Raw genomic sequence first — 27,938 nt, forward strand, 5'->3', positions numbered from 1 at the left:
GAAAAGGAAACGGTGGATCCTGTCGGATGGTTCCCCGAGCAGACCGTCAAAGTCATTTGGCGGAATGCCTCATCACCAGAACTTTCAAACAAGCACCAAGACGTAGCTTGGCTGGTGGTGAGAAGGGCCCTCCCCGTCAGATCCTTCATGCACACCCGAGGTCTCGCCCCCTCCGCACAGTGCCCCCGCGTTGGCTGTGGTGGGGAAGAGACGGTCGCCCACCTCCTCCTGGAATGTGCCTTTGCAAAGCAGGTGTGGAAAGAGATGCAGTGGTTTTTGTCAAGGTTCATCCCAAGCAGCTCTGTAACACAGGAGTCTGTGCTCTACGGGCTGTTCCCAGGGACGCACACCGAGACAAACATCAACTGCTGCTGGAGGGCTATCAATTCGGTGAAAGACGCCCTTTGGTCTGCCCGAAACTTGCTGGTCTTCCAGCGCAAAGAGTTGTCCACCACCGAATGTTGCAGACTGGCACATTCCAAGGTCCAGGACTACGTGCTGAGGGACGCACTAAAGCTTGGGGCAGCCGCAGCAAAGGCTCAATGGGGAAAGACCACAGTGTAATGTTCCCCCACCAAGCTGGACTGAGGGGCTGGAACCATGGGAAGCCCCTCGAACTGTATCGTTAATATTCTGAATTGCTGTAAATGTAAAACTGTAATTGACATGACAATTGTGAAACGGAAGGGTTGGGAAGAAACTCATGACATTATTGAAAGAAACTGATCTCTTTTGCAATGTTTGTATTTTTTCGTGCTGGTTGGAAACTGTTTGGCAATGTAATTTTTACAGATTTTTATGAATAAAGTATATTTTGGAAATAAAAAAAAAAAAAAAGTATCTGTTCTTATCAGTGCTTATTTGATTGAGAAGAGACCATGATCATTGCTTTTTGATCCTGGGGAAGCTTTGAGTAAAATGGCTATAACCAATTTTCGAGCTTCGGGCCAGGGAGTGCGCAACACCGTTCGGGTGGTCGTGAAGGACAAGGAAGGAGATGCACCGGTCGATCGCACCTTCTTCATCAAGAAAATTCTCTTCGATTGCTGCGGATTTCAAGCGACGGACGTCTTCTGCCTGCAGGATTTCCCCAGCAGTGGATACTTTGACGTGACGTTCCGGAACGTGGCGGGATGCATCAAGTTCCTGAAGGCGTTCAAGGAGAAAGGGGACCGGGCACCACTGTCGATCCTCACAGCGGAGCCGCTTTTCACGCTTCCGTCACAACGGGACCGGGTGGTGACGATTCACCTCTACAACCCCCATGTTCCGGTGGTGGATGTACTCACCTTTCTCGCCAGGTACGTCGAGGTGGCCGGCAGCAGCACTGATGTCAAGGACCCCTTTGGGATCTGGACCAGCAAGCGGCAGGTCAAGGTGACCTTGAAGGTAGATCCCAGTGGAGCTATCATCCACCCTCCCTCCAGCTTCGCTATCGGGGGAAGTCGAGGCTTCTTGGTCTACGCTGGGCAGCCCAGAGTTTGTCGCACCTGTGGCAAATCTGGTCACATGGCAGCCAACTGCAGCACGGTTGTTTGCAAGAACTGCAAGGAGGAAGGCCATCAGACCAAGGACTGTAAGCAGACTAAGTGTTGCAACTTGTGCGGTGCGGCAGGCCATCTCTACAAGACCTGTCCCAAACGTTGTCAAAGCTATGCTCAGGCGGCAAGGTCCAAGGAATGGCCGGGCGAAGGTTCGACGAAGGCGTCCGCTGTTCGAAAGGAGACCAACAACCTTCTCCGCAGTGAGGAACTTCAACCTGAGAAGGAAGGGGAGGCGGCTGAAACCAACGACCCAGCACCTACCCAGCGCCCGGAAACCCCTCCCCCACAGACAGAATCAATGGAGGAGGAGGCAGCAGATGGACAAACAGGTCAGTGGCAAGTGGTCCAGAGGAGAACCACAAAGAAAAAACATCCCAAAGCCACCACCCAAACCAGTGGCAAGAGGAGGCTCTCTTCTGAATCAGACTGCAACAACTCCTCTTCACTGGACGGGGAAATGCTGGAACGACAGCCCCTTCAAAAGAGGCGGCAGAACTCCGAGATGGATGATAAAGCATCCCAGCCCCCGGGCACTGGAAGCTGTGATGGGCCCAGCGTGCCCCAACCCCAATGCCCCACACGTAACGACGTGGCCAACGCATCTCAGCTCCAGGACACCGGGAGCAAAGACACGTCTGGCGCACCTGAGCTCCGGGAGACCGGGAGCTGTGATGTTTTCGAGGAGGAACAGATGGAAGCAGCTGAGGACAACCCAATCCTCTCTGCCTACAAGACCCCACCGATGTCACCCGAGCGGCACAAACCCTGCAGGAAAAATCAGGAGGGGTTTCTGAGCCCAACCAACGTGAAACTGCTTGCGCATACGATGGGTATGCAGGAACATCCCGAAGGGGAAGGACTACGACTAGCGAGGACAAATGGTATGGGAAGCAACAACTAATTTTTAGTTAAAAATGGGTGTAAGAATTGCTTCCATTAATGTGCGTAGCATTAAATCGACTACGCGATGTGTTTCAACCTTGGATTACCTTGCCAAGGTCAAAGCTGACCTACTGTTTCTGCAGGAGTGTGGAATACCACACCTCAGCACCTACAGGCAGTGGTCGCGATGGTGGTCCCACGGGCCATCGATCTGGTCGGGGGGTAATGACTGCCGTTCCTCCGGCCTGGGTATTCTGCTGCGGGGAGGTAACTTCACCATCTCCGAAGTTAAGGAGGTGGTGGGCGGCCGCCTCCTCGTAGCAGACGTGATGTACAACAACGCTCCGCTCCGGTTGATCAACGTGTACGCCCCGGTACAACGCAGCGAGCGGCTGACCGTCTTCCAGCAGCTCCCACTGCTGCTGGCGACGTCCAGGCCGGTCATCCTAGGCGGTGACTTCAACTGCATCATCGATGCGGCTGGACGATCCGGCAGTGACGACAGCAAACTGGACGCTACGTCCAGATTCCTAGTAGAAACAGTTAAGGATGCCAAACTGCACGACGTCTTCAGCAAACCTGCAGACGGAGCGCAGCGCAGATACACATGGTCAAGATCGGACGGGTCTGCCCGTTCCAGGATTGACTTCCTGTTTGTGTCCCGTGCTGTCACGGTCGGATCCACCGACGTCAAGCCGGTGTTCTTCTCCGACCACTGCCTCTTACTGGCCGACTGTCACTTACAGGACGACCAGCGGGTTGGCAGAGGGACGTGGAAGCTCAATGCGACACTGCTGACCCCAGAGAACGTTGAGGAACTCAAAAGGGATTACAATGGTTGGAGGACCGTGAAACCCCTCTTTGAGTCTCCAGTTCACTGGTGGGAAGCGATTAAGGAGAACATCAAGAGGTTCTTCATCCACAAAGGTGTTCAGAAGGCGAGAGAGAGACAGAGGGAACTGTCCCGACTCCAGAAAATTATGCAAAATCTACTCCGGTTGCAGTCAATGGGGGTCGAGGTCAAGGAGGACCTCCAAGAGGTGAAGAGCCAGCAGGCCTCGCTCTTTGCCAAGGAGGCCTCCAAGATCATCTTCCGGTCCAGAGTCCGCTCCATCGAGCAGGATGAGACGTGCTCGCGTTACTTCTTCCAAAAGGTACACAGAGAGAGCTCTGTTATCAGCAGCCTGAAGGAAGAAGATGGCTCGGTAACGTCTTCGCAGTCCGACATACTAAGGATCAGCAAATCCTTTTATGCTGGGCTGTATGACGCGAAGCCCACAGACAGCAGAGCCTCCCAGTCCTTCCTGTCATCTATCACAGAGGTCTTAGATGACAGCAGGAGGGAGGGACTGGACAAGCCGCTAACTCTGGACGAGCTGACAAAGGCCGTCGAGTCTTTCGAGGCGAGTAAAACTCCCGGGAGCGATGGCTTACCGGTCGAGTTGTACTCGGCCCTGTGGGACTGGGTCGGCCCGGACCTGCTGGAAGTATACGAGAGTATGCTCCTGGCCGGTAGCATGTCAGAATCCATGAGAAAAGGCATCATCACCCTCATTTACAAGCAGAAGGGGGAGAGGGTAGAAATCAGAAATTGGCGGCCCATCTCACTGCTTAATGTTGATTACAAGATTCTGTCCAAAGTCATAGCCAGTCGAGTCAAGTCTGCTCTGGAGCTGGTGATTCACCCCGATCAGACCTGTACTGTACCCGGCAGGAAGATCTCTGATAGCCTCGCGCTACTCAGGGATACGATCGCCTACGTACGGGACAGGAGGGTGGACACCTGCCTCATCAGCCTGGACCAGGAGAAGGCTTTTGACAGGATATCGCACACCTACATGATGGACGTGCTTTCCAAAATGGGGTTTGGGGAGGGAATCTGCAATTGGATCCAACTGCTCTACACAAACATCAGTAGCGCAGTGTCAATCAACGGGTGGGAATCTGAAAGTTTCCCGATCAAATCTGGAGTCAGACAGGGCTGTCCTCTTTCCCCGGTCTTGTTTGTTTGCTGTATTGAACCCTTTGCTGAGTCTATTAGGAAGGATGCGAGCATAAGAGGGGTGACAATCCCAGGCAGTGGAGGCACTCAGGTCAAAACCTCCCTGTACATGGATGACGTCGCCGTCTTCTGCTCGGATCCGCTGTCCGTGCGCAGACTGATGAGCATCTGCGACCAGTTCGAACTGGCCTCGGGAGCCAAAGTTAACCACGGCAAGAGCGAGGCCATGTTCTTTGGGAACTGGGCTGACCGATCCTTTGTCCCCTTCACCGTCAGGTCAGATTACCTGAAGGTGCTGGGGATATGGTTCGGAAGTGCCGGGGCGTGCACCAAAACATGGGAGGAGCGAGTAGCCAAGGTACGACAAAAGTTGGGCATGTGGGGGCAGCGATCTCTCTCCATTGTGGGTAAGAACCTGGTCATCAGGTGCGAGGCGCTCACGTTGTTGCTCTACGTGGCGCAGGTCTGGCCCATACCCCACTCCTGCGCCGTGGCAGTCACCCGAGCCATTTTCCGCTTCGTCTGGGGATCTAAAATGGACCGGGTCCGGAGGGACACGATGTTCAAATCTCTGGACATGGGCGGGAAAAATGTACCCAACGTGGCCCTCATCCTGATGACCACCTTCGTGTGCGGCTGCATCAAGCTATGTGTAGATCCCCAGTACGCAAACTCCAAGTGTCACTACGTGCTGAGGTTCTATCTGTCCCCGGTGTTGCGAAGGATGGGCCTGGTCACATTGCCGCGGAACGCACCGTGCAGTTGGGCGGCGCCGTACCACCTATCCTTCGTGGAGCAGTTTCTGCGGAAAAACACCTTTGACCACCGGTCCATCAGGCAGTGGTCTGCACGGAATGTCCTCAAGGCCCTACGGGAAAAGGAAACGGTGGATCCTGTCGGATGGTTCCCCGAGCAGACCGTCAAAGTCATTTGGCGGAATGCCTCATCACCAGAACTTTCAAACAAGCACCAAGACGTAGCTTGGCTGGTGGTGAGAAGGGCCCTCCCCGTCAGGTCCTTCATGCACACCCGAAGTCTCGCCCCCTCCGCACAGTGCCCCCGCGTTGGCTGTGGTGGGGAAGAGACGGTCGCCCACCTCCTCCTGGAATGTGCCTTTGCAAAGCAGGTGTGGAAAGAGATGCAGTGGTTTTTGTCAAGGTTCATCCCAAGCAGCTCTGTAACACAGGAGTCTGTGCTCTACGGGCTGTTCCCAGGGACGCACACCGAGACAAACATCAACTGCTGCTGGAGGACTATCAATTCGGTGAAAGACGCCCTTTGGTCTGCCCGAAACTTGCTGGTCTTCCAGCGCAAAGAGTTGTCCACCACCGAATGTTGCAGACTGGCACATTCCAAGGTCCAGGACTACGTGCTGAGGGACGCACTATAGCTTGGGGCAGCCGCAGCAAAGGCTCAATGGGGAAAGACCACAGTGTAAGGTTCCCCCACCAAGCTGGACTGAGGGGCTGGAACCATGGGAAGCCCCTCGAACTGTATCGTTAATATTCTCAATTGCTGTAAATGTAAAACTGTAATTGACATGACAATTGTGAAACGGAAGGGTTGGGAAGAAACTCATGACATTATTGAAAGAAACTGATCTCTTTTGCAATGTTTGTATTTTTTCGTGCTGTTTGGAAACTGTTTGGCAATGTAATTTTTACAGATTTTTATGAATAAAGTATATTTTGGAAATAAAAAAAAAAAAAAAATCTGTTCTTATCAGTTTAATATCTGATACGTCCCCTATTTGGGGACCAAATATTAAATTGATTTTTGGGACAGGGAGATGGAGCAGGGGCTTGCACCGTCCACTCCATGCATCCACCTGGTATTGCAGTGTTTCCAGGAGCGGTGCAGCTTCCCCCCTCCATGGGGGCGAGACCCCTGCTGAAAAATAGAATTCGCAATAGTGACGGCGCTGCTGACTTTGCTGCAGTTTTCCGTGGGCGCTACGCTGCCCCCTGTTGGATTGCCCCGCAGTTGCAGGCCGCCCTTTGCTGCCCAGCGCGCGCGGTTGTCGTTATTCCTGCGCAATGCCTCGCGCAGAAGCGCAAGGAATGGCTGCGCGTGGCATGCACGCGTGCTTTCCTTTCTGCTTGCAAGGCCCGGCAACAAAAGGAGCTCTGGCTCAAAGACCGCCCGCCGTCGCCTCTTTCGCCCGAGGCTCGCCCACCCGGCGGCTACTTTGACGTAGAGGCCGCACGCCGGGCCTGACGCGCGCAGCAAACGCAGTTTTACGGCCATCGCTTCTCGGCCTTTTGGCTAAGATCAAGTGTAGTATCTGTTCTTATCAGTGCTTATTTGATTGAGAAGAGACCATGATCATTGCCTTTTGATCCTGGGGAAGCTTTGAGTGAAATGGCTATAACCAATTTTCGAGCTTCGGGCCAGGGAGTGCGCAACACCGTTCGGGTGGTCGTGAAGGACAAGGAAGGAGATGCACCGGTCGATCGCACCTTCTTCATCAAGAAAATTCTCTTCGATTGCTGCGGATTTCAAGCGACGGATGTCTTCTGCCTGCAGGATTTCCCCAGCAGTGGGTACTTCGACGTGACGTTCCGGAACGTGGCGGGATGCATCAAGTTCCTGAAGGCGTTCAAGGAGAAAGGGGACCGGGCTCCACTGTCGATCCTCACAGCGGAGCCGCTCTTCACGCTTCCGTCACAACGGGACCGGGTGGTGACGATTCACCTCTACAACCCCCATGTTCCGGTGGTGGATGTACTCACCTTTCTCGCCAGGTACGTCGAGGTGGCCGGCAGCAGCACTGATGTCAAGGACCCCTTTGGGATCTGGACCAGCAAGCGGCAGGTCAAGGTGACCTTGAAGGTAGATCCCAGTGGAGCCATCATCCACCCTCCCTCCAGCTTCGCTATCGGGGGAAGTCGAGGCTTCTTGGTCTACGCTGGGCAGCCCAGAGTTTGTCGCACCTGTGGCAAATCTGGTCACATGGCAGCCAACTGCAGCACGGTTGTTTGCAAGAACTGCAAGGAGGAAGGCCATCAGACCAAGGACTGTAAGCAGACTAAGTGTTGCAACTTGTGCGGTGCGGCAGGCCATCTCTACAAGACCTGCCCCAAACGTTGTCTCAGCTATGCTCAGGCGGCAAGGTCCAAGGAATGGCCGGGCGAAGGTTCGACGAAGGCGTCCGCTGTTCGAAAGGAGACCAGCAACCTTCTCCGCAGTGAGGAACTTCAACCTGAGAAGGAAGGGGAGGCGGCTGAAACCAACGACCCAGCACCTACCCAGCGCCCGGAAACCCCTCCTCCACAGACAGAATCAATGGAGGAGGAGGCAGCAGATGGACAAACAGGTCAGTGGCAAGTGGTCCAGAGGAAAACCACAAAGAAAAAACATCCCAAAGCCACCACCCAAACCAGTGGCAAGAGGAGGCTTTCTTCTGAATCAGACTGCAACAACTCCTCTTCACTGGACGGGGAAATGCTGGAACGACAGCCCCTTCAAAAGAGGCGGCAGAACTCCGAGATGGATGATCAAGCATCCCAGCCCCCGGGCACTGGAAGCTGTGATGGGCCCGGCGTGCCCCAACCCCAATTCCCCACACGTAACGACGTGGCCAACGCATCTCAGCTCCGGGACACCGGGAGCAAAGACACGTCTGGCGCACCTGAGCTCCGGGAGACCGGGAGCTGTGATGTTTTCGAGGAGGAACAGATGGAAGCAGCTGAGGACAACCCAATCCTCTCTGCCTACAAGACCCCCCCGATGTCACCCGAGCGGCACAAACCCTGCAGGAAAAATCAGGAGGGGTTTCTGAGCCCAACCAACGTGAAACTGCTTGCGCATACGATGGGTATGCAGGAACATCCCGAAGGGGAAGGACTGGGACTAGCGAGGACAAATGGTATGGGAAGCAACAACTAATTTTTAGTAAAAAATGGGTGTAAGAATTGCTTCCATTAATGTGCGTAGCATTAAATCGACTACGCGATGTGTTTCAACCTTGGATTACCTTGCCAAGGTCAAAGCTGACCTACTGTTTCTGCAGGAGTGTGGAATACCACACCTCAGCACCTACAGGCAGTGGTCGCGATGGTGGTCCCACGGGCCATCGATCTGGTCGGGGGGTAATGACTGCCGTTCCTCCGGCCTGGGTATTCTGCTGCGGGGAGGTAACTTCACCATCTCCGAAGTTAAGGAGGTGGTGGGCGGCCGCCTCCTCGTAGCAGACGTGATGTACAACAACGCTCCGCTCCGGTTGATCAACGTGTACGCCCCGGTACAACGCAGCGAGCGGCTGACCGTCTTCCAGCAGCTCCCACTGCTGCTGGCGACGTCCAGGCCGGTCATCCTAGGCGGTGACTTCAACTGCATCATCGATGCGGCTGGACGATCCGGCAGTGACGACAGAAAACTGGACGCTACGTCCAGATTCCTCATAGAAACAGTTAAGGATGCCAAACTGCACGACGTCTTCAGCAAACCTGCAGACGGAGCGCAGCGCAGATACACATGGTCAAGATCGGACGGGTCTGCCCGTTCCAGGATTGACTTCCTGTTTGTTTCCCGTGCTGTCACGGTCGGATCCACCGACGTCAAGCCGGTGTTCTTCTCCGACCACTGCCTCTTACTGGCCGACTGTCACTTACAGGACGACCAGCGGGTTGGCAGAGGGACGTGGAAGCTCAATGCGACACTGCTGACCCCAGAGAACGTTGAGGAACTCAAAAGGGATTACAAAGGTTGGAGGACCGTGAAACCCCTCTTTGAGTCTCCAGTTCACTGGTGGGAAGCGATAAAGGAGAACATCAAGAGGTTCTTCATCCACAAAGGTGTTCAGAAGGCGAGAGAAAGACAGAGGGAACTGTCCCGACTCCAGAAAATTATGCAAAATCTACTCCGGTTGCAGTCAATGGGGCTCGAGGTCAAGGAGGACCTCCAAGAGGTGAAGAGCCAGCAGGCCTCGCTCTTTGCCAAGGAGGCCTCCAAGATCATCTTCCGGTCCAGAGTCCGCTCCATCGAGCAGGATGAGACGTGCTCGCGTTACTTCTTCCAAAAGGTACACAGAGAGAGCTCTGTTATCAGCAGCCTGAAGGAAGAAGATGGCTCGGTAACGTCTTCGCAGTCCGACATACTAAGGATCAGCAAATCCTTTTATGCTGGGCTGTATGACGCGAAGCCCACAGACAGCAGAGCCTCCCAGTCCTTCCTGTCATCTATCACAGAGGTCTTAGATGACAGCAGGAGGGAGGGACTGGACAAGCCGCTAACTCTGGACGAGCTGACAAAGGCCGTCGAGTCTTTCGAGGCGAGTAAAACTCCCGGGAGCGACGGCTTACCGGTCGAGTTGTACTCGGCCCTGTGGGACTGGGTCGGCCCGGACCTGCTGGAAGTATACGAGGGTATGCTCCTGGCCGGTAGCATGTCAGAATCCATGAGAAAAGGCATCATCACCCTCATTTACAAGCAGAAGGGGGAGAGGGTAGAAATCAGAAATTGGCGGCCCATCTCACTGCTTAATGTTGATTACAAGATTCTGTCCAAAGTCATAGCCAGTCGAGTCAAGTCTGCTCTGGAGCTGGTGATTCACCCCGATCAGACCTGTACTGTACCCGGCAGGAAGATCTCTGATAGCCTCGCGCTACTCAGGGATACGATCGCCTACGTACGGGACAGGAGGGTGGACACCTGCCTCATCAGCCTGGACCAGGAGAAGGCTTTTGACAGGATATCGCACACCTACATGATGGACGTGCTTTCCAAAATGGGGTTTGGGGAGGGAATCTGCAATTGGATCCAACTGCTCTACACAAACATCAGTAGCGCAGTCTCAATCAACGGGTGGGAATCTGAAAGTTTCCCGATCAAATCTGGAGTCAGACAGGGCTGTCCTCTTTCCCCGGTCTTGTTTGTTTGCTGTATTGAACCCTTTGCTGAGTCTATTAGGAAGGATGCGAGCATAAGAGGGGTGACAATCCCAGGCAGCGGAGGCACTCAGGTCAAAACCTCCCTGTACATGGATGACGTCGCCGTCTTCTGCTCGGATCCGCTGTCCGTGCGCAGACTGATGAGCATCTGCGACCAGTTCGAACTGGCCTCGGGAGCCAAAGTTAACCACGGCAAGAGCGAGGCCATGTTCTTTGGGAACTGGGCTGACCGATCCTTTGTCCCCTTCACCGTCAGGTCAGATTACCTGAAGGTGCTGGGGATATGGTTCGGAAGGGCCGGGGCGTGCACCAAAACATGGGAGGAGCGAGTAGCCAAGGTACGACAAAAGTTGGGCATGTGGGGGCAGCGGTCTCTCTCCATTGTGGGTAAGAACCTGGTCATCAGGTGCGAGGCGCTCACGTTGTTGCTCTACGTGGCGCAGGTCTGGCCCATACCCCACTCCTGCGCCGTGGCAGTCACCCGAGCCATTTTCCGCTTCGTCTGGGGATCTAAAATGGACCGGGTCCGGAGGGACACGATGTTCAAATCTCTGGACAAGGGCGGGAAAAATGTACCCAACGTGGCCCTCATCCTGATGACCACCTTCGTGTGCGGCTGCATCAAGCTATGTGTCGATCCCCAGTACGCAAACTCCAAGTGTCACTACGTGCTGAGGTTCTATCTGTCCCCGGTGTTGCGAAGGATGGGCCTGGTCACATTGCCGCGGAACGCTCCGTGCAGTTGGGCGGCGCCGTACCACCTATCCTTCGTGGAGCAGTTTCTGCGGAAAAACACCTTTGACCACCGGTCCATCAGGCAGTGGTCTGCACGGAATGTCCTCAAGGCCCTACGGGAAAAGGAAACGGTGGATCCTGTCGGATGGTTCCCCGAGCAGACCGTCAAAGTCATTTGGCGGAATGCCTCATCACCAGAACTTTCAAACAAGCACCAAGACGTAGCTTGGCTGGTGGTGAGAAGGGCCCTCCCCGTCAGATCCTTCATGCACACCCGAAGTCTCGCCCCCTCCGCACAGTGCCCCCGCGTTGGCTGTGGTGGGGAAGAGACGGTCGCCCACCTCCTCCTGGAATGTGCCTTTGCAAAGCAGGTGTGGAAAGAGATGCAGTGGTTTTTGTCAAGGTTCATCCCAAGCAGCTCTGTAACACAGGAGTCTGTGCTCTACGGGCTGTTCCCAGGGACGCACACCGAGACAAACATCAACTGCTGCTGGAGGGCTATCAATTCGGTGAAAGACGCCCTTTGGTCTGCCCGAAACTTGCTGGTCTTCCAGCGCAAAGAGTTGTCCACCACCGAATGTTGCAGACTGGCACATTCCAAGGTCCAGGACTACGTGCTGAGGGACGCACTAAAGCTTGGGGCAGCCGCAGCAAAGGCTCAATGGGGAAAGACCACAGTGTAATGTTCCCCCACCAAGCTGGACTGAGGGGCTGGAACCATGGGAAGCCCCTCGAACTGTATCGTTAATATTCTGAATTGCTGTAAATGTAAAACTGTAATTGACATGACAATTGTGAAACGGAAGGGTTGGGAAGAAACTCATGACATTATTGAAAGAAACTGATCTCTTTTGCAATGTTTGTATTTTTTCGTGCTGGTTGGAAACTGTTTGGCAATGTAATTTTTACAGATTTTTATGAATAAAGTATATTTTGGAAATAAAAAAAAAAAAAAATCTGTTCTTATCAGTTTAATATCTGATACGTCCCCTATCTGGGGACCAAATATTAAATTGATTTTTGGGACAGGGAGATGGAGCAGGGGCTTGCCCCGTCCACTCCATGCATCCACCTGGTATTGCAGTGTTTCCAGGAGCGGTGCAGCTTCCCCCCTCCATGGGGGCGAGACCTCTGCTGAAAAATAGAATTCGCAATAGTGACGGCGCTGCTGACTTTGCTGCAGTTTTCCGTGGGCGCTACGCTGCCCCCTGTTGGATTGCCCCGCAGTTGCAGGCCGCCCTTTGCTGCCCAGCGCGCGCGGTTGTCGTTATTCCTGCGCAATGCCTCGCGCAGAAGCGCAAGGAATGGCTGCGCGTGGCATGCACGCGTGCTTTCCTTTCTACTTGCAAGGCCCGGCAACAAAAGGAGCTCTGGCTCAAAGACCGCCCACCGTCGCCTCTTTCGCCCGAGGCTCGCCCACCCGGCGGCTACTTTGACGTAGAGGCCGCACGCCGGGCCTGACGCGCGCAGCAAACGCAGTTTTACGGCCATCGCTTCTCGGCCTTTTGGCTAAGATCAAGTGTAGTATCTGTTCTTGCAGCGCAGATACACATGGTCAAGATCGGACGGGTCTGCCCGTTCCAGGATTGACTTCCTGTTTGTTTCCCGTGCTGTCACGGTCGGATCCACCGACGTCAAGCCGGTGTTCTTCTCCGACCACTGCCTCTTACTGGCCGACTGTCACTTACAGGACGACCAGCGGGTTGGCAGAGGGACGTGGAAGCTCAATGCGACACTGCTGACCCCAGAGAACGTTGAGGAACTCAAAAGGGATTACAATGGTTGGAGGACCGTGAAACCCCTCTTTGAGTCTCCAGTTCACTGGTGGGAAGCGATTAAGGAGAACATCAAGAGGTTCTTCATCCACAAAGGTGTTCAGAAGGCGAGAGAGAGACAGAGGGAACTGTCCCGACTCCAGAAAATTATGCAAAATCTACTCCGGTTGCAGTCAATGGGGGTCGAGGTCAAGGAGGACCTCCAAGAGGTGAAGAGCCAGCAGGCCTCGCTCTTTGCCAAGGAGGCCTCCAAGATCATCTTCCGGTCCAGAGTCCGCTCCATCGAGCAGGATGAGACGTGCTCGCGTTACTTCTTCCAAAAGGTACACAGAGAGAGCTCTGTTATCAGCAGCCTGAAGGAAGAAGATGGCTCGGTAACGTCTTCGCAGTCCGACATACTAAGGATCAGCAAATCCTTTTATGCTGGGCTGTATGACGCGAAGCCCACAGACAGCAGAGCCTCCCAGTCCTTCCTGTCATCTATCACAGAGGTCTTAGATGACAGCAGGAGGGAGAGACTGGACAAGCCGCTAATTCTGGACGAGCTGACAAAGGCCGTCGAGTCTTTCGAGGCGAGTAAAACTCCCGGGAGCGACGGCTTACCGGTCGAGTTGTACTCGGCCCTGTGGGACTGGGTCGGCCCGGACCTGCTGGAAGTATACGAGAGTATGCTCCTGGCCGGTAGCATGTCAGAATCCATGAGAAAAGGCATCATCACCCTCATTTACAAGCAGAAGGGGGAGAGGGTAGAAATCAGAAATTGGCGGCCCATCTCACTGCTTAATGTTGATTACAAGATTCTGTCCAAAGTCATAGCCAGTCGAGTCAAGTCTGCTCTGGAGCTGGTGATTCACCCCGATCAGACCTGTACTGTACCCGGCAGGAAGATCTCTGATAGCCTCGCGCTACTCAGGGATACGATCGCCTACGTACGGGACAGGAGGGTGGACACCTGCCTCATCAGCCTGGACCAGGAGAAGGCTTTTGACAGGATATCGCACACCTACATGATGGACGTGCTTTCCAAAATGGGGTTTGGGGAGGGAATCTGCAATTGGATCCAACTGCTCTACACAAACATCAGTAGCGCAGTCTCAATCAACGGGTGGGAATCTGAAAGTTTCCCGATCAAATCTGGAGTCAGACAGGGCTGTCCTCTGTCCCCGGTCTTGTTTGTTTGCTGTATTGAACCCTTTGCTGAGTCTATTAGGAAGGATGCGAGCATAAGAGGGGTGACAATCCCAGGCAGCGGAGGCACTCAGGTCAAAACCTCCCTGTACATGGATGACGTCGCCGTCTTCTGCTCGGATCCGCTGTCCGTGCGCAGACTGATGAGCATCTGCGACCAGTTCGAACTGGCCTCGGGAGCCAAAGTTAACCACGGCAAGAGCGAGGCCATGTTCTTTGGGAACTGGGCTGACCGATCCTTTGTCCCCTTCACCGTCAGGTCAGATTACCTGAAGGTGCTGGGGATATGGTTCGGAAGGGCCGGGGCGTGCACCAAAACATGGGAGGTGCGAGTAGCCAAGGTACGACAAAAGTTGGGCATGTGGGGGCAGCGGTCTCTCTCCATTGTGGGTAAGAACCTGGTCATCAGGTGCGAGGCGCTCACGTTGTTGCTCTACGTGGCGCAGGTCTGGCCCATACCCCACTCCTGCGCCGTGGCAGTCACCCGAGCCATTTTCCGCTTCGTCTGGGGATCTAAAATGGACCGGGTCCGGAGGGACACGATGTTCAAATCTCTGGACAAGGGCGGGAAAAATGTACCCAACGTGGCCCTCATCCTGATGACCACCTTCGTGTGCGGCTGCATCAAGCTATGTGTCGATCCCCAGTACGCAAACTCCAAGTGTCACTACGTGCTGAGGTTCTATCTGTCCCCGGTGTTGCGAAGGATGGGCCTGGTCACATTGCCGCGGAACGCTCCGTGCAGTTGGGCGGCGCCGTACCACCTATCCTTCGTGGAGCAGTTTCTGCGGAAAAACACCTTTGACCACCGGTCCATCAGGCAGTGGTCTGCACGGAATGTCCTCAAGGCCCTACGGGAAAAGGAAACGGTGGATCCTGTCGGATGGTTCCCCGAGCAGACCGTCAAAGTCATTTGGCGGAATGCCTCATCACCAGAACTTTCAAACAAGCACCAAGACGTAGCTTGGCTGGTGGTGAGAAGGGCCCTCCCCGTCAGATCCTTCATGCACACCCGAAGTCTCGCCCCCTCCGCACAGTGCCCCCGCGTTGGCTGTGGTGGGGAAGAGACGGTCGCCCACCTCCTCCTGGAATGTGCCTTTGCAAAGCAGGTGTGGAAAGAGATGCAGTGGTTTTTGTCAAGGTTCATCCCAAGCAGCTCTGTAACACAGGAGTCTGTGCTCTACGGGCTGTTCCCAGGGACGCACACCGAGACAAACATCAACTGCTGCTGGAGGGCTATCAATTCGGTGAAAGACGCCCTTTGGTCTGCCCGAAACTTGCTGGTCTTCCAGCGCAAAGAGTTGTCCACCACCGAATGTTGCAGACTGGCACATTCCAAGGTCCAGGACTACGTGCTGAGGGACGCACTAAAGCTTGGGGCAGCCGCAGCAAAGGCTCAATGGGGAAAGACCACAGTGTAAGGTTCCCCCACCAAGCTGGACTGAGGGGCTGGAACCATGGGAAGCCCCTCGAACTGTATCGTTAATATTCTCAATTGCTGTAAATGTAAAACTGTAATTGACATGACAATTGTGAAACGGAAGGGTTGGGAAGAAACTCATGACATTATTGAAAGAAACTGATCTCTTTTGCAATGTTTGTATTTTTTCGTGCTGTTTGGAAACTGTTTGGCAATGTAATTTTTACAGATTTTTATGAATAAAGTATATTTTGGAAAAAAAAAGTATCTGTTCTTATCAGTTTAATATCTGATACGTCCCCTATCTGGGGACCAAATATTAAATTGATTTTTGGGACAGGGAGATGGAGCAGGGGCTTGCCCCGTCCACTCCATGCATCCTCCTGGTATTGCAGTGTTTCCAGGAGCGGTGCAGCTTCCCCCCTCCATGGGGGCGAGACCCCTGCTGAAAAATAGAATTCGCAATAGTGACGGCGCTGCTGCTCGGCTGACTTTGCTGCAGTTTTCCCTGGGTGCTACGCTGCCCCCTGTTGGATTGCCCCGCAGTTGCAGGCCGCCCTTTGCTGCCCAGCGCGCGCGGTTGTCTTTTTTCCTGCGCAATGCCTCACGCAGAAGCGCGAGGAATGGCTGCGCGTGGCATGCACGCGTGCTTTCCTTTCTGCTTGCAAGGCCCGGCAACAAAAGGAGCTCTGGCTCAAAGACCGCCCGCCGTCGCCACTTTCGCCCGAGGCTCGCCCACCCGGCGGCTACTTTGACGTAGAGGCCGCACGCCGGGCCTGACGCGCGCAGCAAACGCAGTTTTAGGGCCATCGCTTCTCGGCCTTTTGGCTAAGATCAAGTGTAGTATCTGTTCTTATCTTATTGAAAGAAACTGATCTCTTTTGCAATGTTTGTATTTTTTCGTGCTGGTTGGAAACTGTTTGGCAATGTAATTTTTACAGATTTTTATGAATAAAGTATATTTTGGAAATAAAAAAAAAAAAAAATCGGTTGTCCACCACCGAATGTTGCAGACTGGCACATTCCAAGGTCCAGGACTACGTGCTGAGGGACGCACTAAAGCTTGGGGCAGCCGCAGCAAAGGCTCAATGGGGAAAGACCACAGTGTAAGGTTCCCCCACCAAGCTGGACTGAGGGGCTGGAACCATGGGAAGCCCCTCGAACTGTATCGTTAATATTCTGAATTGCTGTAAATGTAAAACTGTAATTGACATGACAATTGTGAAACGGAAGGGTTGGGAAGAAACTCATGACATTATTGAAAGAAACTGATCTCTTTTGCAATGTTTGTATTTTTTCGTGCTGTTTGGAAACTGTTTGGCAATGTAATTTTTACAGATTTTTATGAATAAAGTATATTTTGGAAAAAAAAAGTATCTGTTCTTATCAGTTTAATATCTGATACGTCCCCTATCTGGGGACCAAATGTTAAATTGATTTTTGGGACAGGGAGATGGAGCAGGGGCTTGCCCCGTCCACTCCATGCATCCACCTGGTATTGCAGTGTTTCCAGGAGCGGTGCAGCTTCCCCCCTCCATGGGGGGGAGACCCATGCTGAAAAATAGAATTCGCAATAGTGACGGCGCTGCTGCTCGGCTGACTTTGCTGCAGTTTTCCCTGGGTGCTACGCTGCCCCCTGTTGGATTGCCCCGCAGTTGCAGGCCGCCCTTTGCTGCCCAGCGCGCGCGGTTGTCTTTGTTCCTGCGCAATGCCTCGCGCTGAAGCGCGAGGAATGGCTGCGCGTGGCATGCACGCGTGCTTTCCTTTCTGCTTGCAAGGCCCGGCAACAAAAGGAGCTCTGGCTCAAAGACCGCCCGCCGTCGCCTCTTTCGCCCGAGGCTCGCCCACCCGGCGGCTACTTTGACGTAGAGGCCGCACGCCGGGCCTGACGCGCGCAGCAAACGCAGTTTTACGGCCATCGCTTCTCGGCCTTTTGGCTAAGATCAAGTGTAGTATCTGTTCTTATCAGTGCTTATTTGATTGAGAAGAGACCATGATCATTGCTTTTTGATCCTGGGGAAGCTTTGAGTAAAATGGCTATAACCAATTTTCGAGCTTTGGGCCAGGGAGTGCGCAACACCGTTCGGGTGGTCGTGAAGGACAAGGAAGGAGATGCACCGGTCGATCGCACCTTCTTCATCAAGAAAATTCTCTTCGATTGCTGCGGATTTCAAGCGACGGACGTCTTCTGCCTGCAGGATTTCCCCAGCAGTGGATACTTTGACGTGACGTTCCGGAACGTGGCGGGATGCATCAAGTTCCTGAAGGCGTTCAAGGAGAAAGGGGACCGGGCGCCACTGTCGATCCTCACAGCGGAGCCGCTCTTCACGCTTCCGTCACAACGGGACCGGGTGGTGACGATTCACCTCTACAACCCCCATGTTCCGGTGGTGGATGTACTCACCTTTCTCGCCAGGTACGTCGAGGTGGCCGGCAGCAGCACTGATGTCAAGGACCCCTTTGGGATCTGGACCAGCAAGCGGCAGGTCAAGGTGACCTTGAAGGTAGATCCCAGTGGAGCCATCATCCACCCTCCCTCCAGCTTCGCTATCGGGGGAAGTCGAGGCTTCTTGGTCTACGCTGGGCAGCCCAGAGTTTGTCGCACCTGTGGCAAATCTGGTCACATGGCAGCCAACTGCAACACGGTTGTTTGCAAGAACTGCAAGGAGGAAGGCCATCAGACCAAGGACTGTAAGCAGACTAAGTGTTGCAACTTGTGCGGTGCGGCAGGCCATCTCTACAAGACCTGTCCCAAACGTTGTCAAAGCTATGCTCAGGCGGCAAGGTCCAAGGAATGGCCGGGCGAAGGTTCGACGAAGGCGTCCGCTGTTCGAAAGGAGACCAGCAACCTTCTCCGCAGTGAGGAACTTCAACCTGAGAAGGAAGGGGAGGCGGCTGAAACCAACGACCCAGCACCTACCCAGCGCCCGGAAACCCCTCCCCCACAGACAGAATCAATGGAGGAGGAGGCAGCAGATGGACAAACAGGTCAGTGGCAAGTGGTCCAGAGGAGAACCACAAAGAAAAAACATCCCAAAGCCACCACCCAAACCAGTGGCAAGAGGAGGCTCTCTTCTGAATCAGACTGCAACAACTCCTCTTCACTGGACGGGGAAATGCTGGAACGACAGCCCCTTCAAAAGAGGCGGCAGAACTCCGAGATGGATGATAAAGCATCCCAGCCCCCGGGCACTGGAAGCTGTGATGGGCCCAGCGTGCCCCAACCCCAATGCCCCACACGTAACGACGTGGCCAACGCATCTCAGCTCCAGGACACCGGGAGCAAAGACACGTCTGGCGCACCTGAGCTCCGGGAGACCGGGAGCTGTGATGTTTTCGAGGAGGAACAGATGGAAGCAGCTGAGGACAACCCAATCCTCTCTGCCTACAAGACCCCCCCGATGTCACCCGAGCGGCACAAACCCTGCAGGAAAAATCAGGAGGGGTTTCTGAGCCCAACCAACGTGAAACTGCTTGCGCATACGATGGGTATGCAGGAACATCCCGAAGGGGAAGGACTGGGACTAGCGAGGACAAATGGTATGGGAAGCAACAACTAATTTTTAGTAAAAAATGGGTGTAAGAATTGCTTCCATTAATGTGCGTAGCATTAAATCGACTACGCGATGTGTTTCAACCTTGGATTACCTTGCCAAGGTCAAAGCTGACCTACTGTTTCTGCAGGAGTGTGGAATACCACACCTCAGCACCTACAGGCAGTGGTCGCGATGGTGGTCCCACGGGCCATCGATCTGGTCGGGGGGTAATGACTGCCGTTCCTCCGGCCTGGGTATTCTGCTGCGGGGAGGTAACTTCACCATCTCCGAAGTTAAGGAGGTGGTGGGCGGCCGCCTCCTCGTAGCAGACGTGATGTACAACAACGCTCCGCTCCGGTTGATCAACGTGTACGCCCCGGTACAACGCAGCGAGCGGCTGACCGTCTTCCAGCAGCTCCCACTGCTGCTGGCGACGTCCAGGCCGGTCATCCTAGGCGGTGACTTCAACTGCATCATCGATGCGGCTGGACGATCCGGCAGTGACGACAGCAAACTGGACGCTACGTCCAGATTCCTAGTAGAAACAGTTAAGGATGCCAAACTGCACGACGTCTTCAGCAAACCTGCAGACGGAGCGCAGCGCAGATACACATGGTCAAGATCGGACGGGTCTGCCCGTTCCAGGATTGACTTCCTGTTTGTGTCCCGTGCTGTCACGGTCGGATCCACCGACGTCAAGCCGGTGTTCTTCTCCGACCACTGCCTCTTACTGGCCGACTGTCACTTACAGGACGACCAGCGGGTTGGCAGAGGGACGTGGAAGCTCAATGCGACACTGCTGACCCCAGAGAACGTTGAGGAACTCAAAAGGGATTACAAAGGTTGGAGGACCGTGAAACCCCTCTTTGAGTCTCCAGTTCACTGGTGGGAAGCGATCAAGGAGAACATCAAGAGGTTCTTCATCCACAAAGGTGTTCAGAAGGCGAGAGAGAGACAGAGGGAACTGTCCCGACTCCAGAAAATTATGCAAAATCTACTCCGGTTGCAGTCAATGGGGGTCGAGGTCAAGGAGGACCTCCAAGAGGTGAAGAGCCAGCAGGCCTCGCTCTTTGCCAAGGAGGCCTCCAAGATCATCTTCCGGTCCAGAGTCCGCTCCATCGAGCAGGATGAGACGTGCTCGCGTTACTTCTTCCAAAAGGTACACACAGAGAGCTCTGTTATCAGCAGCCTGAAGGAAGAAGATGGCTCGGTAACGTCTTCGCAGTCCGACATACTAAGGATCAGCAAATCCTTTTATGCTGGGCTGTATGACGCGAAGCCCACAGACAGCAGAGCCTCCCAGTCCTTCCTGTCATCTATCACAGAGGTCTTAGATGACAGCAGGAGGGAGGGACTGGACAAGCCGCTAACTCTGGACGAGCTGACAAAGGCCGTCGAGTCTTTCGAGGCGAGTAAAACTCCCGGGAGCGACGGCTTACCGGTCGAGTTGTACTCGGCCCTGTGGGACTGGGTCGGCCCGGACCTGCTGGAAGTATACGAGAGTATGCTCCTGGCCGGCAGCATGTCAGAATCCATGAGAAAAGGCATCATCACCCTCATTTACAAGCAGAAGGGGGAGAGGGTAGAAATCAGAAATTGGCGGCCCATCTCACTGCTTAATGTTGATTACAAGATTCTGTCCAAAGTCATAGCCAGTCGAGTCAAGTCTGCTCTGGAGCTGGTGATTCACCCCGATCAGACCTGTACTGTACCCGGCAGGAAGATCTCTGATAGCCTCGCGCTACTCAGGGATACGATCGCCTACGTACGGGACAGGAGGGTGGACACCTGCCTCATCAGCCTGGACCAGGAGAAGGCTTTTGACAGGATATCGCACACCTACATGATGGACGTGCTTTCCAAAATGGGGTTTGGGGAGGGAATCTGCAATTGGATCCAACTGCTCTACACAAACATCAGTAGCGCAGTGTCAATCAACGGGTGGGAATCTGAAAGTTTCCCGATCAAATCTGGAGTCAGACAGGGCTGTCCTCTGTCCCCGGTCTTGTTTGTTTGCTGTATTGAACCCTTTGCTGAGTCTATTAGGAAGGATGCGAGCATAAGAGGGGTGACAATCCCAGGCAGCGGAGGCACTCAGGTCAAAACCTCCCTGTACATGGATGACGTCGCCGTCTTCTGCTCGGATCCGCTGTCCGTGCGCAGACTGATGAGCATCTGCGACCAGTTCGAACTGGCCTCGGGAGCCAAAGTTAACCACGGCAAGAGCGAGGCCATGTTCTTTGGGAACTGGGCTGACCGATCCTTTGTCCCCTTCACCGTCAGGTCAGATTACCTTAAGGTGCTGGGGATATGGTTCGGAAGGGCCGGGGCGTGCACCAAAACATGGGAGGAGCGAGTAGCTAAGGTACGACAAAAGTTGGGCATGTGGGGGCAGCGATCTCTCTCCATTGTGGGTAAGAACCTGGTCATCAGGTGCGAGGCGCTCACGTTGTTGCTCTACGTGGCGCAGGTCTGGCCCATACCCCACTCCTGCGCCGTGGCAGTCACCCGAGCCATTTTCCGCTTCGTCTGGGGATCTAAAATGGACCGGGTCCGGAGGGACACGATGTTCAAATCTCTGGACATGGGCGGGAAAAATGTACCCAACGTGGCCCTCATCCTGATGACCACCTTCGTGTGCGGCTGCATCAAGCTATGTGTCGATCCCCAGTACGCAAACTCCAAGTGTCACTACGTGCTGAGGTTCTATCTGTCCCCGGTGTTGCGAAGGATGGGCCTGGTCACATTGCCGCGGAACGCTCCGTGCAGTTGGGACGTGCCGTACCACCTATCCTTCGTGGAGCAGTTTCTGCGGAAAAACACCTTTGACCACCGGTCCATCAGGCAGTGGTCTGCACGGAATGTCCTCAAGGCCCTACGGGAAAAGGAAACGGTGGATCCTGTCGGATGGTTCCCCGAGCAGACCGTCAAAGTCATTTGGCGGAATGCCTCATCACCAGAACTTTCAAACAAGCACCAAGACGTAGCTTGGCTGGTGGTGAGAAGGGCCCTCCCCGTCAGATCCTTCATGCACACCCGAAGTCTCGCCCCCTCCGCACAGTGCCCCCGCGTTGGCTGTGGTGGGGAAGAGACGGTCGCCCACCTCCTCCTGGAATGTGCCTTTGCAAAGCAGGTGTGGAAAGAGATGCAGTGGTTTTTGTCAAGGTTCATCCCAAGCAGCTCTGTAACACAGGAGTCTGTGCTCTACGGGCTGTTCCCAGGGACGCACACCGAGACAAACATCAACTGCTGCTGGAGGACTATCAATTCGGTGAAAGACGCCCTTTGGTCTGCCCGAAACTTGCTGGTCTTCCAGCGCAAAGAGTTGTCCACCACCGAATGTTGCAGACTGGCACATTCCAAGGTCCAGGACTACGTGCTGAGGGACGCACTAAAGCTTGGGGCAGCCGCAGCAAAGGCTCAATGGGGAAAGACCACAGTGTAAGGTTCCCCCACCAAGCTGGACTGAGGGGCTGGATCCATGGGAAACCCCTCGAACTGTATCGTTAATATTCTGAATTGCTGTAAATGTAAAACTGTAATTGACATGACAATTGAGAAACGGAAGGGTTGGGAAGAAACTCATGACAGTATTGAAGGAAACTGATCTCCCTTGCAATGTTTGTATTTTTTGGTGCTGTTTGGAAACTGTTTGGCAATGTAATTTTTACAGATTTTTATGAATAAAGTATATTTTGGAAATAAAAAAAAAAAAAAAAGTATCTGTTCTTGCAGCGCAGATACACATGGTCAAGATCGGACGGGTCTGCCCGTTCCAGGATTGACTTCCTGTTTGTTTCCCGTGCTGTCACGGTCGGATCCACCGACGTCAAGCCGGTGTTCTTCTCCGACCACTGCCTCTTACTGGCCGACTGTCACTTACAGGACGACCAGCGGGTTGGCAGAGGGACGTGGAAGCTCAATGCGACACTGCTGACCCCAGAGAACGTTGAGGAACTCAAAAGGGATTACAATGGTTGGAGGACCGTGAAACCCCTCTTTGAGTCTCCAGTTCACTGGTGGGAAGCGATTAAGGAGAACATCAAGAGGTTCTTCATCCACAAAGGTGTTCAGAAGGCGAGAGAGAGACAGAGGGAACTGTCCCGACTCCAGAAAATTATGCAAAATCTACTCCGGTTGCAGTCAATGGGGGTCGAGGTCAAGGAGGACCTCCAAGAGGTGAAGAGCCAGCAGGCCTCGCTCTTTGCCAAGGAGGCCTCCAAGATCATCTTCCGGTCCAGAGTCCGCTCCATCGAGCAGGATGAGACGTGCTCGCGTTACTTCTTCCAAAAGGTACACAGAGAGAGCTCTGTTATCAGCAGCCTGAAGGAAGAAGATGGCTCGGTAACGTCTTCGCAGTCCGACATACTAAGGATCAGCAAATCCTTTTATGCTGGGCTGTATGACGCGAAGCCCACAGACAGCAGAGCCTCCCAGTCCTTCCTGTCATCTATCACAGAGGTCTTAGATGACAGCAGGAGGGAGGGACTGGACAAGCCGCTAACTCTGGACGAGCTGACAAAGGCCGTCGAGTCTTTCGAGGCGAGTAAAACTCCCGGGAGCGACGGCTTACCGGTCGAGTTGTACTCGGCCCTGTGGGACTGGGTCGGCCCGGACCTGCTGGAAGTATACGAGAGTATGCTCCTGGCCGGTAGCATGTCAGAATCCATGAGAAAAGGCATCATCACCCTCATTTACAAGCAGAAGGGGGAGAGGGTAGAAATCAGAAATTGGCGGCCCATCTCACTGCTTAATGTTGATTACAAGATTCTGTCCAAAGTCATAGCCAGTCGAGTCAAGTCTGCTCTGGAGCTGGTGATTCACCCCGATCAGACCTGTACTGTACCCGGCAGGAAGATCTCTGATAGCCTCGCGCTACTCAGGGATACGATCGCCTACGTACGGGACAGGAGGGTGGACACCTGCCTCATCAGCCTGGACCAGGAGAAGGCTTTTGACAGGATATCGCACACCTACATGATGGACGTGCTTTCCAAAATGGGGTTTGGGGAGGGAATCTGCAATTGGATCCAACTGCTCTACACAAACATCAGTAGCGCAGTGTCAATCAACGGGTGGGAATCTGAAAGTTTCCCGATCAAATCTGGAGTCAGACAGGGCTGTCCTCTTTCCCCGGTCTTGTTTGTTTGCTGTATTGAACCCTTTGCTGAGTCTATTAGGAAGGATGCGAGCATAAGAGGGGTGACAATCCCAGGCAGCGGAGGCACTCAGGTCAAAACCTCCCTGTACATGGATGACGTCGCCGTCTTCTGCTCGGATCCGCTGTCCGTGCGCAGACTGATGAGCATCTGCGACCAGTTCGAACTGGCCTCGGGAGCCAAAGTTAACCACGGCAAGAGCGAGGCCATGTTCTTTGGGAACTGGGCTGACCGATCCTTTGTCCCCTTCACCGTCAGGTCAGATTACCTGAAGGTGCTGGGGATATGGTTCGGAAGGGCCGGGGCGTGCACCAAAACATGGGAGGTGCGAGTAGCCAAGGTACGACAAAAGTTGGGCATGTGGGGGCAGCGGTCTCTCTCCATTGTGGGTAAGAACCTGGTCATCAGGTGCGAGGCGCTCACGTTGTTGCTCTACGTGGCGCAGGTCTGGCCCATACCCCACTCCTGCGCCGTGGCAGTCACCCGAGCCATTTTCCGCTTCGTCTGGGGATCTAAAATGGACCGGGTCCGGAGGGACACGATGTTCAAATCTCTGGACAAGGGCGGGAAAAATGTACCCAACGTGGCCCTCATCCTGATGACCACCTTCGTGTGCGGCTGCATCAAGCTATGTGTCGATCCCCAGTACGCAAACTCCAAGTGTCACTACGTGCTGAGGTTCTATCTGTCCCCGGTGTTGCGAAGGATGGGCCTGGTCACATTGCCGCGGAACGCTCCGTGCAGTTGGGCGGCGCCGTACCACCTATCCTTCGTGGAGCAGTTTCTGCGGAAAAACACCTTTGACCACCGGTCCATCAGGCAGTGGTCTGCACGGAATGTCCTCAAGGCCCTACGGGAAAAGGAAACGGTGGATCCTGTCGGATGGTTCCCCGAGCAGACCGTCAAAGTCATTTGGCGGAATGCCTCATCACCAGAACTTTCAAACAAGCACCAAGACGTAGCTTGGCTGGTGGTGAGAAGGGCCCTCCCCGTCAGATCCTTCATGCACACCCGAAGTCTCGCCCCCTCCGCACAGTGCCCCCGCGTTGGCTGTGGTGGGGAAGAGACGGTCGCCCACCTCCTCCTGGAATGTGCCTTTGCAAAGCAGGTGTGGAAAGAGATGCAGTGGTTTTTGTCAAGGTTTATCCCAAGCAGCTCTGTAACACAGGAGTCTGTGCTCTACGGGCTGTTCCCAGGGACGCACACCGAGACAAACATCAACTGCTGCTGGAGGGCTATCAATTCGGTGAAAGACGCCCTTTGGTCTGCCCGAAACTTGCTGGTCTTCCAGCGCAAAGAGTTGTCCACCACCGAATGTTGCAGACTGGCACATTCCAAGGTCCAGGACTACGTGCTGAGGGACGCACTAAAGCTTGGGGCAGCCGCAGCAAAGGCTCAATGGGGAAAGACCACAGTGTAAGGTTCCCCCACCAAGCTGGACTGAGGGGCTGGAACCATGGGAAGCCCCTCGAACTGTATCGTTAATATTCTCAATTGCTGTAAATGTCAAACTGTAATTGACATGACAATTGTGAAACGGAAGGGTTGGGAAGAAACTCATGACATTATTGAAAGAAACTGATCTCTTTTGCAATGTTTGTATTTTTTCGTGCTGTTTGGAAACTGTTTGGCAATGTAATTTTTACAGATTTTTATGAATAAAGTATATTTTGGAAATAAAAAAAAATCTGTTCTTATCAGTTTAATATCTGATACGTCCCCTATCTGGGGACCAAATATTAAATTGATTTTTGGGACAGGGAGATGGAGCAGGGGCTTGCCCCGTCCACTCCATGCATCCACCTGGTATTGCAGTGTTTCCAGGAGCGGTGCAGCTTCCCCCCTCCATGGGGGCGAGACCCCTGCTGAAAAATAGAATTCGCAATAGTGACGGCGCTGCTGCTCGGCTGACTTTGCTGCAGTTTTCCCTGGGTGCTACGCTGCCCCCTGTTGGATTGCCCCGCAGTTGCAGGCCGCCCTTTGCTGCCCAGCGCGCGCGGTTGTCTTTTTTCCTGCGCAATGCCTCGCGCAGAAGCGCGAGGAATGGCTGCGCGTGGCATGCACGCGTGCTTTCCTTTCTGCTTGCAAGGCCCGGCAACAAAAGGAGCTCTGGCTCAAAGACCGCCCGCCGTCGCCTCTTTCGCCCGAGGCTCGCCCACCCGGCGGCTACTTTGACGTAGAGGCCGCACGCCGGGCCTGACGCGCGCAGCAAACGCAGTTTTACGGCCATCGCTTCTCGGCCTTTTGGCTAAGATCAAGTGTAGTATCTGTTCTTATCAGTGCTTATTTGATTGAGAAGAGACCATGATCATTGCCTTTTGATGCTGGGGAAGCTTTGAGTGAAATGGCTATAACCAATTTTCGAGCTTCGGGCCAGGGAGTGCGCAACACCGTTCGGGTGGTCGTGAAGGACAAGGAAGGAGATGCACCGGTCGATCGCACCTTCTTCATCAAGAAAATTCTCTTCGATTGCTGCGGATTTCAAGCGACGGATGTCTTCTGCCTGCAGGATTTCCCCAGCAGTGGATACTTCGACGTGACGTTCCGGAACGTGGCGGGATGCATCAAGTTCCTGAAGGCGTTCAAGGAGAAAGGGGACCGGGCTCCACTGTCGATCCTCACAGCGGAGCCGCTCTTCACGCTTCCGTCACAACGGGACAGGGTGGTGACGATTCACCTCTACAACCCCCATGTTCCGGTGGTGGATGTACTCACCTTTCTCGCCAGGTACGTCGAGGTGGCCGGCAGCAGCACTGATGTCAAGGACCCCTTTGGGATCTGGACCAGCAAGCGGCAGGTCAAGGTGACCTTGAAGGTAGATCCCAGTGGAGCCATCATCCACCCTCCCTCCAGCTTCGCTATCGGGGGAAGTCGAGGCTTCTTGGTCTACGCTGGGCAGCCCAGAGTTTGTCGCACCTGTGGCAAATCTGGTCACATGGCAGCCAACTGCAGCACGGTTGTTTGCAAGAACTGCAAGGAGGAAGGCCATCAGACCAAGGACTGTAAGCAGACTAAGTGTTGCAACTTGTGCGGTGCGGCAGGCCATCTCTACAAGACCTGCCCCAAACGTTGTCTCAGCTATGCTCAGGCGGCAAGGTCCAAGGAATGGCCGGGCGAAGGTTCGACGAAGGCGTCCGCTGTTCGAAAGGAGACCAGCAACCTTCTCCGCAGTGAGGAACTTCAACCTGAGAAGGAAGGGGAGGCGGCTGAAACCAACGACCCAGCACCTACCCAGCGCCCGGAAACCCCTCCTCCACAGACAGAATCAATGGAGGAGGAGGCAGCAGATGGACAAACAGGTCAGTGGCAAGTGGTCCAGAGGAAAACCACAAAGAAAAAACATCCCAAAGCCACCACCCAAACCAGTGGCAAGAGGAGGCTTTCATCTGAATCAGACTGCAACAACTCCTCTTCACTGGACGGGGAAATGCTGGAACGACAGCCCCTTCAAAAGAGGCGGCAGAACTCCGAGATGGATGATCAAGCATCCCAGCCCCCGGGCACTGGAAGCTGTGATGGGTCCGGCGTGCCCCAACCCCAATTCCCCACACGTAACGACGTGGCCAACGCATCTCAGCTCCGGGACACCGGGAGCAAAGACACGTCTGGCGCACCTGAGCTCCGGGAGACCGGGAGCTGTGATGTTTTCGAGGAGGAACAGATGGAAGCAGCTGAGGACAACCCAATCCTCTCTGCCTACAAGACCCCCCCGATGTCACCCGAGCGGCACAAACCCTGCAGGAAAAATCAGGAGGGGTTTCTGAGCCCAACCAACGTGAAACTGCTTGCGCATACGATGGGTATGC

At 54.2% G+C, this 27,938-nt stretch overlaps 1 non-coding gene and 9 pseudogenes across 1 annotated transcript; all 10 read left to right on the top strand.

Annotated features, from left to right (window-relative positions):
- Positions 1–6,111: 6,111 nt before the first annotated feature.
- Positions 6,112–6,293, top strand: LOC137354419 (U2 spliceosomal RNA). The gene has a single exon (XR_010970423.1). It is a non-coding gene; the product is annotated as a U2 spliceosomal RNA (small nuclear RNA).
- Positions 6,294–6,673: 380 nt separating this feature from the next.
- LOC137354625 (U2 spliceosomal RNA) lies at positions 6,674–6,782 on the top strand (annotated as a pseudogene).
- A 5,200-nt stretch (positions 6,783–11,982) lies between these two features.
- LOC137354318 (U2 spliceosomal RNA) lies at positions 11,983–12,163 on the top strand (annotated as a pseudogene).
- Positions 12,164–12,543: 380 nt separating this feature from the next.
- On the top strand, positions 12,544–12,719 carry LOC137354756 (U2 spliceosomal RNA; annotated as a pseudogene).
- Positions 12,720–15,683: 2,964 nt separating this feature from the next.
- LOC137354224 (U2 spliceosomal RNA) lies at positions 15,684–15,857 on the top strand (annotated as a pseudogene).
- A 388-nt stretch (positions 15,858–16,245) lies between these two features.
- On the top strand, positions 16,246–16,359 carry LOC137354521 (U2 spliceosomal RNA; annotated as a pseudogene).
- Positions 16,360–16,792: 433 nt separating this feature from the next.
- LOC137354233 (U2 spliceosomal RNA) lies at positions 16,793–16,966 on the top strand (annotated as a pseudogene).
- Positions 16,967–17,354: 388 nt separating this feature from the next.
- On the top strand, positions 17,355–17,463 carry LOC137354586 (U2 spliceosomal RNA; annotated as a pseudogene).
- An 8,334-nt stretch (positions 17,464–25,797) lies between these two features.
- On the top strand, positions 25,798–25,972 carry LOC137354293 (U2 spliceosomal RNA; annotated as a pseudogene).
- Positions 25,973–26,360: 388 nt separating this feature from the next.
- Positions 26,361–26,469, top strand: LOC137354698 (U2 spliceosomal RNA; annotated as a pseudogene).
- The last annotated feature ends 1,469 nt before the right edge of the window (positions 26,470–27,938 follow it).

Source organism: Heterodontus francisci, chromosome 41 (genome assembly GCF_036365525.1).
Source record: "Heterodontus francisci isolate sHetFra1 chromosome 41, sHetFra1.hap1, whole genome shotgun sequence".
NCBI lineage: Eukaryota > Metazoa > Chordata > Chondrichthyes > Heterodontiformes > Heterodontidae > Heterodontus > Heterodontus francisci.